At 38.8% G+C, this 17,102-nt stretch overlaps 1 protein-coding gene and 1 pseudogene across 4 annotated transcripts in view; one reads left to right on the top strand and one right to left on the bottom strand.

Annotated features, from left to right (window-relative positions):
* Positions 1-992: 992 nt before the first annotated feature.
* The window catches only part of LOC122427829, a 36,672-nt pseudogene continuing 20,562 nt past the window's right edge, over positions 993-17,102 (bottom strand).
* The window catches only part of FRS2 (fibroblast growth factor receptor substrate 2), a 101,663-nt gene continuing 85,714 nt past the window's right edge, over positions 1,154-17,102 (top strand). For 3 of the 4 annotated variants that reach the window (XM_043446274.1, XM_043446275.1, XM_043446277.1), the window contains exon 1: positions 1,154-1,324. The gene's annotated coding sequence lies outside the window, so the exon portion shown is untranslated. Of the gene's footprint in view, positions 1,325-1,573; positions 2,030-17,102 lie in introns of those variants that run through there. The other variant, XM_043446276.1, reaches the window with a different exon arrangement.

The following is a 17,102-nucleotide window of genomic DNA, read 5'->3' on the forward strand; positions in this document are numbered from 1 at the left end:
CACCAACCTTTTCAATCACCTATTAGTAATCTGTAGTTTTCCAAATTACCTCCTTCTAGAGTGATTCCACTGGAGGAAAAATTGTTCCTATTAGTGACAAGGTATGAGAATGGTTGATTTTTACCCAGACCAGGTGGTGCTAGAGGTAAAGAATCTGGCTGCCAGTGCAGGAGACGCCGGTTCCATCCCTGGGTCGGCAAGATCCTCTAGAAGAGGGCATGGCAACCCACTCCAGTATTCTCGCCTGAAGAATGCCATGGACAGAGAAGCCTGGTGGGCTACCGTCCATAGCGTTGCAGAGAGTCGGACACTACTGAAGCAACTTAGCACACAGCATTTTCATTTTGAATTCCTCTAACAATCCAGAGATGATTATATATGTGTGCGTGTGTGCACATGCAAACACACATACACAGCAACTACATTAAACATATCACAAAGGAGGAAAACAGGCCTAGAGAGGTAAAGTAACTTGCCCAGGGTGAAAAAATAAAAGTATAAAATAACAGGACCCAGGCAGTAAGCTTCCAGTTTTCCAGTTCTTGGCCTCAAGTGATGGAATAAAGGAATATAATTTGATTCCTGTCCTCAAAGAACTTAAAACTCGTGTCAGGGATGGGTGAAATTTATACACACAACATGAGTTAAAATAAAATCAAGAACTAATGTTTGCGGTATCGGGTTTGTTCTCTTTTGCTCGGTTTCCTCCTCTGCCATAAGTAAAGGGTAGCACCAACCTCAAGGGATTTGAGGACGATTAACTGAACTAAGCCCCAAAACGCTTAATACAGTGTCTATCACGCAGTAGGCGGTCAATAAATGTTAACTATTATTATTTTTAAAGGAGGCAAACTGGGGTGGTAAGAATACTGGAGAGAGTCGGAAGGCGGGTGAAGGCGCTGGACCCTAGCACCTAAATCTTCTGAGCCTCAGTTTTCTCCTCTGTAAAATCAGGTGGCCTTAGTAGAACACGTCGAAGAGCTGTAAACGCTTCACCCGGACTTTGGGGAAAGGCGGAGCCGCGGGGCAGAAAGGGTTAGCAAGGAGCCCGGGGGCGGCTTTGCGGGCGCCGGCGGCAGAGGCCCCGCCCCGCCCCGCTTGGGAGGCCCTGGCAGCTCCAGCCCGCGAGCAGTTCCGGTGCCAAAACCTTTCCCTCCCCCGCTCCCCCGGAAGTGCTTTTCTAGGGTTCGGGCCGTAGAGAGGCCTTGTAGGCACAGACGCTGAGGCTTGGTCGGCTCCGAGGAGGGGCTCCTGCCCGTGTGGGAGCCCGGGGTTTAGCGCCGGTCGACCCGCGCCTTGGCCCCTCTCACCTCCCGGGCCGACGGTGAGTGGCCGGGGGAGTGAACTGCGACGGCCGCGGGCCGCGTCGGGGCTGGCGCTCTCGGGCCCCCGCTACCCGCTCTGGGCTCCAGGCTGCGGGCTGGGCTGTCGGGGTTCGAGAAAGGGGGTTGTCGACCGCCGCGGTTTTCGCCGAGCCCGGGGGACTGGAAGGAGCTGGCGGTGGGGGCCGTGGGGTGGGCGGGGCGGAGCCAGGGAGTGGGTTCCCGGAGCTGTTGTTGCTGTTGGGAGAGTTAAGAATGGGCTGGGCCTCCGTCCATCCAGCCCCCTCATTTCTGCTCCCCTGTATCCTCGCGCTGTCTCTGCGATTTGGTTTTTCTGTGCCCGACCCGGGGCTAGGAATCTGGACGTCACACTCCATCGTGGGCTGTAGTTCCCGATTTTGGCGACCTCTAGGTCTGTCGTCGGGCTCAGTAATTAGCTGGGGTCCCAGGAGTGTCGTCTCTTCGGTCCCAGGGCGGGGCGATGCGTGTGTAGACGCCAGAGATCTTCTGCAAGGCTTTCCGTCTAGACTGATGTAGGCGTTGCTCAGGATCGGTTTGGACTGCGCTTGGGACCGGTGTTGGAGACGTAGGGCAGTGTGGCACCAGCATGCCTCCCATGATCTGTACTCACTGGAAAGCTTACTCAAGCTGTTGTTGAAGTCACTTCTTAAAACAACAAACTTGCTTGAGAAAAATCAGGAGTTCAGGTAAGTTCCCTTATTTTCTCCCCCGACGTTAGGAGATGCTGCTGCTCTCTAATCTGCACTCCTAATTTCTGTGGCTATCTGAAGTCACAGTGGTTTGGTGAGTTCAGCCTGCGGTTGTTGTAAGAATTGACTGCGTAGGGTTGGAGAATTATTATACCCTCCCTTTCTCAAAGTTTGTTTACCTTCATGTTTGGAATTGTCATTTTTCTTAACTTTTAAAGAAAAATTGTGCGCTGTAACTCCAAGGAGATTCTTTAGACTGTTACAGCTGTTGCTGCAATGCAGAGGTTCACACAGGTGGCCAGAGGTGTTTTTGCTGTTGTTGTGTTCTTTGCTGTTTTATTGTATTAGGTGTTTACTTCAGAGAAATTGAGTCTTTCGTAGAGGAGAAAGTGATGTAGGTAGTTGTTTTTAGCGAACAGGTTTTAGGTAATAAACTACTCCTGAAAGGTTTGTAGGAAATAGAATTTCCCACATTTAATAGTGATTTTAAAATTATGATCATAAAGGAATACAGTTACTGTTGATTTTGACTGCCAGCAAATAACCATTACTTTTGCAGTGTAAAGTATATGCACACCACCTTTGTGAAACCAGTGACACTTCCCTGTACTTCTCATCTTGTGCTTGTATTAGGACTTATGCTCTAGTTTTTTGGGAGTACTTATCTCATTCTCCTTCCACCACTGGAAGGGAGTGATCTCATGAATTAGGGAAAATAGACTGAAGTGATTATTCAGGGAGCTGTCTTATGCACAAGAAAATTTATTTCACCATTGTTGATCTTCTACAGGTAAAGGGTGGAGGATTTTTAAAGCCCCTGCAAAAGATTGTGGCGTGAAGACTAGTTGCCCAACTTTTAGATTTAGATGGAAACTGTAGATTCTTAGCTATTTGAAATGCTTGGGATATTGAAATTGAGAGAATCTGGAAAAGAAGTCAGGTTAGATACAGTTATGAATTCATACTGAAGGTGTGACAGTGTGTTTTGAAGGGAAGGATTTCAAGAATTGTAAGAATAGAAAAAGGAAAAATCAGATGCCCAAAGTAAATTTAATTATGTTCACGCTAATTCAGCAGATACTGAACGTTTGCATTGGAAATTATATTATTCAAGTCAGTTCAACAGACTTGCCGTGTTAGGCATCAAACTTTGTTAGGCAGCCACGTAGGAACAAGAAAAGATACAGCCATAACAACTAAGCTTCATGTTTTGGCAGTAATTTTCTAAGGTGTGTCAGAAGTCATGAAGAGCGTATTAAATATTTAGGCGTATTAAAATTTTTTTTCTAATTGGAGGTGAGTGCCTTGTGCTTCATGAAAGCCACTGCTAGGCATTAGAGGATGCAAAGGTTAAGTCTTGGGTCTTCAAGAATTTGAAATATAGAATGAGATGTCAGATATTTGTATAATAATTTATAGCATATAAAAATAAATACTTCCTATGTGAGTGGTTTGATCTATAGTTTGGAGTTGTTTGAAAGGAAAATGTGTTCATTTTTCTTGAGTAAAATGGAAGGTGGTGGAGGTACAGTAATACTTTTAAAGTTAGCTCTGAAGCTATTATTTATTGAGCATTTCATGCATACCAGGCTCTATGCTAGTTGCTTTACATACCTTTTCTAAGCTTCACAACAATATCTGAGCATATTTCTTAATAATGAGGTCACTAATACTTAAGTAACTTATTTGGACTGTGTAGTAGCAGGTAACTGAGCCCTAGTTTGAATACAAGTCTGTCTGGTGCCAAAACCGTGTGTGTTTTTTCTACAACATGCTAATCCAGATAAACCAGCAGCCTGAGTTCAACATTACAGAGGGTAAGACTTTTCTAAGACAAAAATTTAGGGGCTGGAAGTAGGTGGATGAAGAAGGCTTGTTAAATAAAGGGAATGATGTGAGCACAAGTATGGAGGTGGGAAAGTTCATTGTGTACTCAGAGAAAAGTAAGTGCACCAGATTACCTAGAATATAGGGTTCATTTTGGGGAAGAAGAGGGGAGGTTTGAAATATAAATTGGGGCCAGATTGTAGAACATGTTTAAATGCTGTATTTCGGAGTATTTGGGAGGTAATGAGACATTACCAAGGTTTAATAGTGTAGCGTGTAGAATGGTCTGTTGTAGAAAGCCGATTTTCAAGAGACTATAAATAATAGGCAAAGGCAGTGGTGGTATCATGATTTAGGTAGGTAGGTGGGAGGAGGGATTGTTGGGAAAGATTTGGAGGAAGTGGAGGTTAATGATTACACACATTTTAATTGTAGGTGACGGCACTGGTGGTATTATTACTAAAAAATATGGGCAAGGAGGTGCATAATGAGATCAGTTTTTAATATAGTGAGTTTTTTATATACTTGACAAACACTGAAAATAGAATTTTTTGAAAATGTGGGTTTGTAGTTCATGAGAGAGGTCAGTGCCAGGCGTATATTAAACATTGGTGTAGAGAATAATATAAATAGATGTATTCATTGAATCTGTTTAAGAAGATGAAAGAGTCAAGGGAGAGTCTAGACGGAAAGAAAAAAAGACGAACCTTTTATTTTAGATGGCATCTGTTTAAAACAGAAGGAAAAGACATAAATAGATAGTTTTATTCAGTGAGTAAAAATTTTGGTAGTCTGTGTACTGCTCCCTCACATTGTAGACTCAAATGGCGTAGAAAGAATCTGACCATTGACAGTCTGATTGGGACACAACTTTCTTGCTGTACTACCAAGAATACTGTGTTATCATTACTCTATCTCAGGGAGGAGGAACTATGTCAGACTCATTTGGTTCAGTGTCAGTCTTTGGTTACTTTAGGGCTGTCTGGTCGTTTCTTTTGGACAGTTGTTGGCAAGTGATACGTGAGGATTTGGAAAATTCTCTGTCATTGTATTCTCTTTATATGTATGACTTTCAATTTTGGTTTCAATATCAAGAATTTCTGATTATTCAAAGACAATTTTTGTCCCTCCGATTACTGCTGGCTGCTAGCAGTGCCTTTCATAGAAAATGGTATTTAATTGCGTATTTTTCTTCCAACTCCCTTTTATAAGTACTTTTGATTAACATGAGTAGTTTTGTCTCTAATGTTTGGATTATTTTAGAGAGAATGATAAGACACTTACATGTAATGATACATATATTAAAAACTATACATTTTGATTTTGGAAGTATTTAAGAACTATATAGGTTTATAGTATTTCATGTAGTTTCCTGTTTAAATATTTAAGGGAACCTGTATATCAGTGTGTAAAAAAATGGTGGTTATTTGCAAAATGAGGCTTAGAGTTGTAACTTTTTGAGGGCAAGTTGATTATTTGTAGATTAAATTATGGAAGTGTTTATTTCCTTCTTGAGAATTAATATATTCCTTTTGTTTTTTAGGGATATGTTTTCCGCTCTTGTCGCAGGCACTTGGGAGCATCCCGAGTCCTGTGTCAGTGTTGTTGGAGGCTGTGGGGTTTGCATGTGCTCTGTCTGGGCTGGTTAGCTTAGCCGCAGTGAGCCTGGTATTAATAAGGCAAAGGTCAGGAGTTCCATTTAGCTTCAGTCTGAGCGATGGCCACGGAGTACACCTCTCACTCCCGCCAGCTGTCTTGGGAAATTCCTTGGTTGTCACTGGTCACAAAGGTGACTGGATTAGGATGGATTTTTTTTTTTTTTAAACCACTGGAAGAATATTAGAGGAAATTTAGCATAGTGATTAGAAACTCTGACTCTGGAATAAGACAGACCTATATCATGAGTTTGAGTAAACTCCGGGAGCTGGTGTTGGACAGGGAGGCCTGGCATGCTGCCGTCCATGGGGTTGCAAAGAGTCGGCCACGACTGAGCGACTGAACTGAACTGAACTGGTGTCAGAATTCTTGGTCTATGATCTTGGGAGAGCCTCTAAACCCCTCCAATGGAGAAAGCCTCGATTTCCTCATTATTGAATAGGTTAATATTTGGTTTGGGCATGTCCTACCATTGCTTTCTTTTTCCAAGTGGAGGTTAACTGCTTAGACCTGTGGTTCCCAAGTGCTGGACTGTGGAGTCGTGTCAGTCCACGACAGAGTTGTCACTTGTCTGAAGTGAAAAGAGAATGAATGAACTTCTCATAAAGCTACATTTATTGAATTTAGAAGATAATATGTTTTTCTAAAATTATCTTTTACCATTTTTGGTATAAGCATATTAATTTTTTAAATGAAATAATGGTGATAGTAATTGGTAGTTATTTTCTTTTTAAATGTCTTTGGCAGAATAAAAGTTACCACCACCCCCCTTTTTTTTTTCTTCAGATTATGGCTCTGTGAAATCTCAAATCTTGGTTAAACAGAACCAGGAGATTAGGGAAGAGTACTCATTCAACATATTTATGCATATTCAAGGTTTGGCTTACATTCTACTCTTCGATTACCCTATAGGGGCTGTATTGTGATTCTCACCTCATTGAATTTGAATTTGTCAAGTTTTACATGAATACTTACAGCATATTTCAAGGAGCAGTTCAGATTGTTTTCAGTTGAGTTCAAACAGCTTGCTCCAGATTACTTGTTTAAAGCTGTGTTTCTCAACCAGAGTCCCAGGAGGAAACTGGTGGACTCTGGGGGCTGCCTGGGGGTGCCGGTGTCACTCATTCCTCTGTTGATTCGCCAAGAAGATAAATCAGTCACTCGCCTTTGACATAGTGAAGTAGCAGCAACTGGCTTTCCTTTTCACCTCTTCTGTAGAATTGTTGAAGCTAGAGTTAGAAAAGCTTTATTTAATGTAGCAAGTAAACCTTGTATGCATATCAGTATTCGAAATGCTTTCTAGAGAAAGAGAGTAATTCAGTGCTTTGCATAATTGGTTATGTAAGTGGAGCCTCAGAAGTCCTCCTGGGGACACAAAACAATTATTAGCATAAGCGGTTATTGAAATTGCATTCAGTTGTTTAGATGAGAAGCTTATTGACCCCCTGGTTCACTTAGAGTTGAGGAGAAAACTTAAGTTGCAAACCTAGCTTGTTAAATTAAGGCTTAGCATTTGTTTCCGTTGAGTGTTTTTGGTTAGGTAATTTAAAAAATTGGGAGTGCTGTTCAGTTCTGCTCTAGAAATACTTAATTTGTGTTAGAATGCCTAAAGCAAAATGTTCGGGTTAAGCTGAAATAGCTTAGGACCTCTGTACTTTAATTTAAAAAAAAAATTGGAGGTTTGCTGCTTTAGATATTAAGAATGCTATTGTTTTATAGTTTTGTTATATATTTTTGTTTCTGGTAAATGAAAAAAAAAATCACGTATATTCATTATTTAATAATGCTTGCAATTTTCCTCTAAAGTGCTTCTAATGGCAGAAATGAATGGTATGCTCAGAAGTCTGGAGCTGTAGCCCAGAGTGAAAATTTCACGATGTCTGTAGCATTTTGTTTTAAAAATTCTTATGAATTTTGCATTGCTATTTTATATGTATGTAAACAGTGTTTTAAAGTGCTGCCAGCTAAAATTGGTGCCTCCAAGAAGGGTCATATGTTCATCCTGTGGATTTTTGTATTCGTTTTGACATGGCTTGTATTACAATTTAGTAGCGCTGTGCTTAACTATTTAATTTTGGCTCATGAAAAAAAAATCTTGTGTTCTGATGGTTTTGGTGGAACATGGGAGATGGTGAAAAGGTCTTCACACTTTCTGTATTTTTCTCAACAAACAGCAAACTATTTTAAACTACTGCTGAGGAGCTGTAGTTTTATAGAAATAACATGACTTTGAAAGGAAATTGAATAATTATAAAAGTAAGAACATCTGAAAAATTTAACATTGCTCAGTTATCAGTGTATTTCTAGCATTATAAAAAATATAGCAGCATTGTCTAATAGAACTTACTGCAATGATGGAAGTGTTCTCTATCTGTACTATTTAATATAGTGGCCCTCACGTGGGCCACTGAGCACTTAAAGTGTATCTAGTGTTACAGACGAACTGATTTTTAAATTTTATTTAATTTTAATGAGTTTAAATGTGAACAGCTACTTGTGGCTACTATATTAGACAGTGCTGCTCTCTAGGGTTAGGAAGACAAGAGAAAGAAGAGAGGTTAGTAATCTTCATGCCACCTCTCAGCTCAGTTATGGGTACTCCACAAGTAGTTCTTAAAGAAGATAATGAATCTTTTTATTGTTTCAGTTTTGAATACCAAGCTCTGGGGCATATTCTAGATTTTTAGGGAATGATTGCTAGCCTTGGGTTTTTTTTTTTTTTTCTTGTCGATTTTTAAAATTTACTTTTATTACAGAAGCATATAGGATAATAAATGTACAGCTTAAATAATTAGCTTAAACAGTAGGGCACTGCCTCTCTGAAGCCCCTCTGCACTTCTCACCACTTGTGTTCTCTGACCTGCTTCCTGAGTCACCGTGATCTGAATTTTGTGTTAATCATTCCCTTGCTTTTCAGTTTTGGTTAATGTATTTTTAAAAAATCCATTTTCCTCTTTTTTTCATGTTTGGAAGTTTGTAGTTTCCCTTTATTTTAGTTCTCCCTGACTTGCAACAAATTATATATTCTTTTTGTTTTAAGCACTGTTGCTTTGATTTGCCTGTGTAATACACACATACACACATACACACATACATACATACATACATACAAATGTCTTTGCTCATTTTCATTTGCGTCTTGAACTTCCTGTTGGGATCTGAGATAATTTTCTCTCTCCCTAAACATCCTTTAGAGGGTCTGTTATTTGAAAAACTTTATTTGTTTGAAAGTCTTATTCCCAAAGGTGACTTTCCTGTGTGTGCATTCAATGCTAACAATAATTTTTATTATAGATCTTGCACCATTCTCTTCTAGCTTTTACTGTTTTTGAAAAATCAGTAATCCATGTGATTTGCCATTGCTTCAAAGATACAATTGGCCCTCCATATCTGCAGGTTTTGCCTTGTTGGATTTAACCACCCATGAACTGAAATATTTGAAAAATTATGGGAAGTTTAAAAAGCAGAACTTGAATTTGTTGCATGTTGGCAACTATTTATATAGCATTTCCATTGTCTTAGGTATTTTGAGTAATCTGGAGTATACCTGAGGACATACAGGGGTTATATGCAAATATTACACTGTCTTGTAGAAGGGACTTGAACTTTGGAGGGTATCCTTTGGAGTCTTGGAACCACTCATTCCCCTTTGGAAAACTGAGGGGTTTGTGTCTCTATTGTTTCATTATAGCTAGTTTTGACATTTTTTTTTTTCACCCTTGGTGTTCTGGACTTTTATTTTGATATGTCTGAAAGATGGTTTCTTCTGTTTATCATGTTTGGTATTCAGTAGGCTTTGGAATCTAAAGATTGGTGTCAATTTTGGAGAACTGTTGACTATTTTCTCCTCAAAATTTATCTTCTTTATTTCCTATCTGGAACTTGTGTTTTGAAGTATGTTAGATCTTTTTACTCTACCCATCGGGTCTTTTAATTGGTCTTTTATATTTTCTATTTCTGTATCTGTTTGTATTGTGTTCTCAATAATTAGTGCCTTTTCTTCCAGTTAGCTAATTCTCACTTCAGTTTTGTTCACCTGTTTCATTGAATTTTTTTCACTTTATTTTATCAATTATATCTTTTTTAAAAAAATTGTGGTAAAATACATAGAAATAGAGTTTACCATTTTAGCCATTTTAAAGCATACAGGTCAGTGACATTAAGTATATTCACCTTATTATGCAACTGTCACCACTGTCCATCTCCAGGACTTTTTTCATCATCATGAAATTTGTACCCATTCAACAGGAAGCCCCTGTTCCCCCTTCACTGAGCCCCTGGCAACAACTATTTTACTTCTGTGAATTTATTCTGTGTGATCATATAGTTGGATCATACAGTGTTTGTCACTTTGTCTAGTTTATTTCACTCAGCATAATGTCTTGAAAGTTCATCTGTGTTGTACCATGTTTATTGAGTTTTTGAAAATTTCATTTACTATATTTTTTGGTCATTTCTAGAAGTTACATTCAGTTCCTTTTAAACATTATCCTTTTTTTAAAAAAAAAAATAGTTCTTCCTTTTTAAGTCATGTTCTCAAGGTACTTTATTTCTTAAAAATCTATTTAGTATGCTTATTTTTTGCTGTGTGTGATAATTACAGTATCTGGAGTCTGCAGATGTGATTGTGTTGTTCTGCTTGCCCTTGCTCACAGTGCTGTGCTTTCCTAATTCATTCTGTGTTCTGACTGTGAAGTTCTTTAGAACTTTCTCTGTATTAATTTTGCAGAGTGATTTTTAAAAAGTAGGATTAATATATAGCTTAGAGCTTATAAGTAAGCCCCTGGAGATTAGTATCCTGTGTTCTTAAACCTTTTATTTTGAAATGATTTCTAACTTGCAGTAAAGTTGCAAGAAAGATATAGTAGACTCATATATCCTTTACCCATGTTTATCAGTTTTTAAACATTTTGCCGTATTTGATTTATGGCATAAACACACGTTATTATTTGTTTTTGTGAACCACTGAAGAGTTCGTTGCATACCTTTTTACTTCTTAATAGCTCAGGGTGTATTTCCTAAGAATAAGGATATTCTTTTAGGTAATCACAGTACCATTATCAAATTCCAAGAATTTAACATTGGTAAATACTTTGGTCTCCATACGCTTTAAATTCCAGTCCCGTGATTTGATCATATCTTGTATTTAGTTGTCATTTCTTTTTAGTGTCCTGCAAAATGAGCTTTTCTTTGTCTTTTTTGCAATTAAAGAATATAGATAAGTTGCTTTATAGAAAAATGTTCACCTTGGATTTGTCTCATGCTTTCAGGTTATTTATTTATCTTAAGTCAGACTACTACAAAAGGTATGTGCCCCTCTCAGAATATTATATCTGGATATACATTATGTCCATTTGCCCCTCATTAGTGATTTTACTTTTGGTCAGAGTGTTAACTGGTTTATTCACTGTATAGTTACTGTTTTTCTCCTTACAGTTAATAAGCAATCTGCAGGGAGGTCCTAGTGTTTTGTTCTTCATGAAAAGATGAGTACAGTGGGACTTACCTGGCAACCCAGTGCAATGCAGGGGATGGGGGTTTGATCCCTGGTCAGGGAGCTAAGATCTCACATGCCTTGAGGCCAAAACACCAAAACATAAAACAGAAGCAATATTGTAACAAATTCAATAAGGATTTAAAAAATGGTCTTCACCAAAATAAAAAAAAGATAAGTACAGTAGTAGTATATCTTTCATTTGTATGAAAGATTTCTAGTTTGCCAGGCATTTTTAAACATACCTTGTTTTATTGCTTTTTTTAATTGTACTTTGCTGTATTATATTTTTTATAAATCAAAGGTTTGTGGCAACCCTGTGTTGAGCATGTCTATTGGTACTATTTTTCCAATAGCATTTGCTAGCTTCATGTCTTTTTTGTTACATATTGGCAATTGTCACAATATTTCAAACCTTTTCATTATTATTATTACATTTGTTATGGTGATGTGTAATCAGTGATCTCTGATGTTAACTGCTATGACTTGCTGAAGGCTCAGTTGATGCTTAGCGTTTTTTAGCAATAAAGTTTTTAAGACAACTTTTTGTTGAAATATAGTTGATTTAAAGTATTTTTAAATTAAGGTATGCACATGTCTTTTAGATATGCTGTTGTACACTTAAAAGACTACAGGATCACATAAACATAACTTTTATATGCACTGGGCAATGAGAAAAATTTGTGTGACTCGTTTTATTGTGGTACTCACTTTATTGTCGTGGTCTGGAACTGAACTTGCAGTATCTCTTAGGTATGCCTGTATTTTATGACATTATTTTAATCTTTATGGCAGTAGTACAGATTTTATAGTTCTGGAAACTAAGACTTGGAAACATAGCTAATAAGAGGCAGCATTGGAATTCAAACCCTTAAAGTTTTCCTAAGACTTTTTCAAAAGTAGCTACAGTTGCCTTTTAAGTTGGTAGATCAACTGTAGACTTAGGGCATAGTCTGTGTCTTGTCTCCTGTTTTGTCAGTACCTGGGACGGCTGAGTGAATAAATAACAGACAGACAGGAGTTGCTATCTGACATAAGGGTCTTACATGGTAGTAGTTCTAATGTAATTGTATTTGTTCACATTTTATATTTATATATTTAAATGTAGGCATATGGATAATGTGTATGTATGTTGTTGCTCAGTCACTAAGCTGTGTCTGACTCTTCGCGACCCCATGGACTGCAGCACATCAGGGTCTTCCCTGTCTTCCACTGTTTCCCAGAGTTTGCTCAAATTCATGTCCATTGAGTCAGTGATGCTATTTAACCATCTGTCCACTGGCACCCCCTCTCCTGTAAGTACATAATAATATATATGTAGTTGCTTAGAGCTTAAAGCTTGTGTGGAAGATTTTTCTGATGCTTTGCATAACTCTAGGTAAGATTTTTTTTTTAGATTAAAAAGTATATGGATTTGCCTTTAATGAAGAAAATTTGGAGCTTTCTTTTTCTTGGCTGCGCCACATGGCTTGTGGGATCTTAGTTCCCTGACTAGGGATTGAACCCTGGCCCTCAGCAATGAGTATGTGGAGTCCTAACCATTTGGACTGCTAGGAAATTCCCCCACATTTGGCTTTCTCAAAGGCATTAGGTGATAAAGATAAGTGAGGCAGATTTTCTGATATCCATTCAATTCTTTTTTTAATTGTTAAGCAAATCTTTAAGATTTGGGTGATTGGAGGAATGTAGTGTATTACTCGGAGAAGGCAATGGCACCCCACTCCAGTACTCTTGCCTGGAAAATCCCATGGACAGAGGAGTCTGGTAGGCTGCAGTCCATGAGGTCGCTAAGAGTCGGACGCGACTGAGCAACTTCACTTTCACTTTTCACTTTCATGTGCTGGAGAAGGAAATGGCAACCCACTCCAGTGTTCTTGCCTGGAGAATCCCAGGGACGGGGGAGCCTGGCGGGCTTCTGTCTGTGGGGTCACACAGGGTCAGACACGACTGAAGTGACTTAGCAGCAGTGTATTGCTAGAATGTAGTATTGGTTAAGTAATCTTTTGACCTGGTTAATTGGTGGATGCTGGGCCCTTTCCAGATTCACCTTTTCTCCCATTTTACCTCCGACTTTCCACCTCCCATTCTTGGTTAAAGCCGGAGGGACTTGGGCACAGAACCTTGGTTAGGACACAAGTTCACCGCTTGGCTTCAGTTATTGGGACCCTAGTAGGTATCAAGAACCATGCTGGATATTGAGGTTAAAATGGTGAATCCAGATAGATGTAGTTGTTGTCATGGAGCACAATTCAGAGGTGATGAACTATTATATCCCTTTGTCTGTGTTAGTCATTTATATATTTAAATTGAATATTTCTAAGAAAATTTTATTTATATCTGCTGAAATTTTCCTGGCAAGAGAGAAAATTCTTGAGACTCTTAATGGATTGTGTAAGTACAGAATTTGAGACTGAAAGCTACTCAGTAAGCGTGTTCTGAAAATTGATAACTTTAATTTCAATTGAAGTCTTTTATTAAAGCCTAACCTAAGTAAATTACAGATGCTATAAAGACTGCTATTTGCCTCCTATGGGGTTTTATGAATAGTTACTAGAAGTAGTGTCTTGGAAGTTATATCAATGTATTACATGGTTCTTTTACATTCCCTTGTCTCACCCTCATACAAAAAACTGTAATGTTACATGAGCAAATGCATGTATTTTTTTTTAAACTCTTATTTTGAGGTAGAGCCTTTCGGAAAGTTGCAGAAATAGTAGGGCCCTGTGTACTCTTCACTCAGTTTCACCAATATTGACATCTTGGATAATTGTCGTAGAATAGGACTATGAGGAAATTGATATTGAGACATTACTGTTAACTAGAGTTTCCCATATGTAGTGTTAACCATATGTTAACATTACTGATAACATAGAATTTCCCTGATGGCTCAGGAGGTAAAGAATCCACCTGTAATGCAAGGGACACAGAAGACTTGGGTTCAGTCCCTGGGTCGGGGGGATCCCCTGGAGAAGCAAATGGCAACCACTCCAGTATTCTTGCGTGGAGAATCCCATGGACAGAGGAGCCTGGTGGGCTACAAACAGTCCAGTGGGTTGCAAAGAGTCAGACATGACTGACTAAGCATAAGTACTGTTAGCTGGAATACAGACCGTGTACAGATATCATCTCCGCTTCTGTGTGTGTGTGTCGTTCTGTGCGGTCCTGTCCCGTCGTATATTTAACCACTACTGCAGTCACAGTGCAGGACTGGTCCGTCACCACGGAACGCCCTGGTGCTGCCTCTCTGTGTTCACAGCCCGTCCCCTCAGCCCTCCTTTTGTCATTCTGAGAATGTTGTATGAATGAAAGTATAGTGTGTAACCTTTTGAGATGCATGCTTTAAAAATATAATCCGTTTTAATTCTCAATGTAAAATAACTTTTCTGAAAGGTGGTTAGATGGTAGGAAAAACAGATTTTGAGTCTACTACCCTAATACAGTCATCATTCTGATTGTTTTAATACCCCATTTTATATGATGTTTTATATCACATTTATAGTGTATGCTCAATTTTGTTTGCTTTTTAAACAGTTTTTGGCTGTGCTGTGTAGCATGTGGTATATTGTTCCCAGGAACGAAACCATGCCCTGTGCAGTGGAAACGTGAAGTCTTAACTGGACTGCCAGAGAATTCCCTTGTATAATTTTTTTAAACTTAACATTATTTCTGTGTCATCATCATATATAATTTTTGCTGTTGTAAGGAATGTTGCAGAAGACACCTAAAAGCATGTATTTTTCTTGATGTTTTTAGTCATTTTCTTATAGCAGATTCCCAGGTATGTGATATGGAGCCAAAGGATATGAGGGTTTATTAATCCTGAGAATTTGGTCAAATTGCTTTTCACAAGGGTGGTATTACTAGTACTGTTTCACTGTATCTTTGTTAGATTGGATATTAGGGTTAACTTTTACCCCCTAACTTAAGGTGAAAAAGGTACTTCTTTGTTCTAATTTTAGAGTGCATTTCTTTATGTAACAGTTTTTCTATGAAGAGTACAATTGATTGTAACATCAAAATGCCATGAACTTTAAAAATGTGATTTTGGTTTTAAGTACTTTGGAGAAGCTTTTTCGTATCTGTGCCAGTGTTCAAGAGTTCTGTGCAGGAGGTTGAGTCACCAGCTCCTTCTCTTTACTTTGCCTGGAACCTCTTCAGTTTATAGGTTTGTGACCTGCAGAATGATACAGTTTCTGATTTGCTTCCTCTGGCCTCTGCCATGATCTAGCTAGTCTCCTCAGTCTGGATCCTTGACCTTTCCCTCTGTCTGTTAACTCTTCACAGAGCACTGCTCCCTCCACTGGCACCACACCAGCACCTCATTCACTTTACCTGCTTTCTTGGCGGCCTTAGGTGCTGGGTCACGCCAATCCATTGATACGTCCCTTGGATTACCATAATATTATCCTTACACTGTAAGCCTGGGAGCCTGCAGTCTCAGGACTGCTGGGCATCTTCACTTTTTCGATGGCCACCACAGAAGTTACATGGCTAATTGTGTGTGCAGTATGTAAAATAGACCCAAATACAAAAATAGCAGAAAAACGAAATTATGTACCTTTTACTTTTTTCTTTTGAAAGAAAGCATTGCTATATTCTTTGAGTAGTAGTCAGACCGTCAGGGTACTGACAAAACCCTTAAAGCAGAAGTTTTAAGTAGTATATCATTAATGCCAGCACTTTGCTTAATTTTAGTTGTCACAGTATTCCTACAAATTTTTGAGATAGCTACATGTGAAGATCTCATAAGTGTTGTTGAGTAGGAGATTGGACAAGTTGGTTAGCAGGGGATCATAAAAAATGATACATATTTTTAATTTTTAACTCATATACATTCTTTCACCACTTTTTTCCCCATAGGGTCAGGGTTTTTCTTCATGGGTGGATCTTTCATTCGAGTGCTGGATTGTCTTTTTAGAATAATCCATACCCATGAGGCATTTATCTATGGAGTATCCCTTTCTAATAAAACAGAATTTAAAGGCAGTTTTAATGTTTTACATAAAATTCTTCTGCAGTTTTATGCTTCTCCCACTATTCTTTTAAAGCTGTTTTTACATACATCCAAATCCATAATAACTTCCATAATAAAGAAAATAATTAACCTTTGAATCTTTTTGAACTTTTCAACATAATTTTCAGAGAAACAACCTCTTTCACGCTCATAATTCATCGGTTTACATGATCTTAAATTACATAATTACAATAACAAGTACAGTTGGCATACGTGAGTTTGGGAACAAACAGCTGGCTCTTGTTAAGCGTCCAGCTCATTTGGTGAGAGTAGAAGGTTGAGGACTCAGTAAGAATGTGGTTGACTTAGAGGACTGCCAGGTGCACGTAGTCAGCCTGTGGTGAACATCAGGAAGTGATTTACGGAGGAATTTAAGCTCTTTATTTCTCTAAGGTGATAAAGTAGAAGTCTGTTAAATGAGTTTCTACTGAATTATTATTCTGATTTCTGTTATTTTAAAATAATTTTTATTTATTTTATTTTTGGCTGTACAGGGTCTCCATTGCTTTGTGTGGTTTTTCTCTAGTGAGCAGGGGCTACTATTCATCGTGGGGCACAGGTTTCTCATTGTGGTGGCTTCTCGTTGCAGAGCATGGGCTCTAGGGCACAAAGGCTTCAGTATTTGTGGTACACAGGCTCAGTAGTTGTGACATACGGGCTTAGTTGTTCTGCGGCAAGTGGGATTTTCCCGGACTAGGGATTGAACCCGTGTCCCCTGCATTAACAGGCAGATTCTTATCAACGGTGCTGCCAGGGAAGTCCTCATTTCTGTTTTAGAGAGGAAAGCAGTGAGGCTTCAGAAAGTTAAGTAAGATTCCCTGGATCTGGCAGGTAATAAGTGATGGAGCCACAGGACTAAGGAATAAATTAGACTTAGAAACACACTCAGAATGGAAGTCATTCGTATGGAGGGGACATACTGTACAATAATAGGTTTATAACACTTTTTCACACAAATAATACATGAAAAATAAACATAGGAGATAAAACATTTAAACTTTTACAGTACGGTTCCTTGAAAGTACAGTACAGCTGCTGGCATCCAGGGGCCGGCATCGAGGGGCCAGGAAGAGGAGGCA

Source organism: Cervus canadensis, chromosome 25, assembly GCF_019320065.1.
Source record: "Cervus canadensis isolate Bull #8, Minnesota chromosome 25, ASM1932006v1, whole genome shotgun sequence".
NCBI classification, from domain to species: domain Eukaryota; kingdom Metazoa; phylum Chordata; class Mammalia; order Artiodactyla; family Cervidae; genus Cervus; species Cervus canadensis.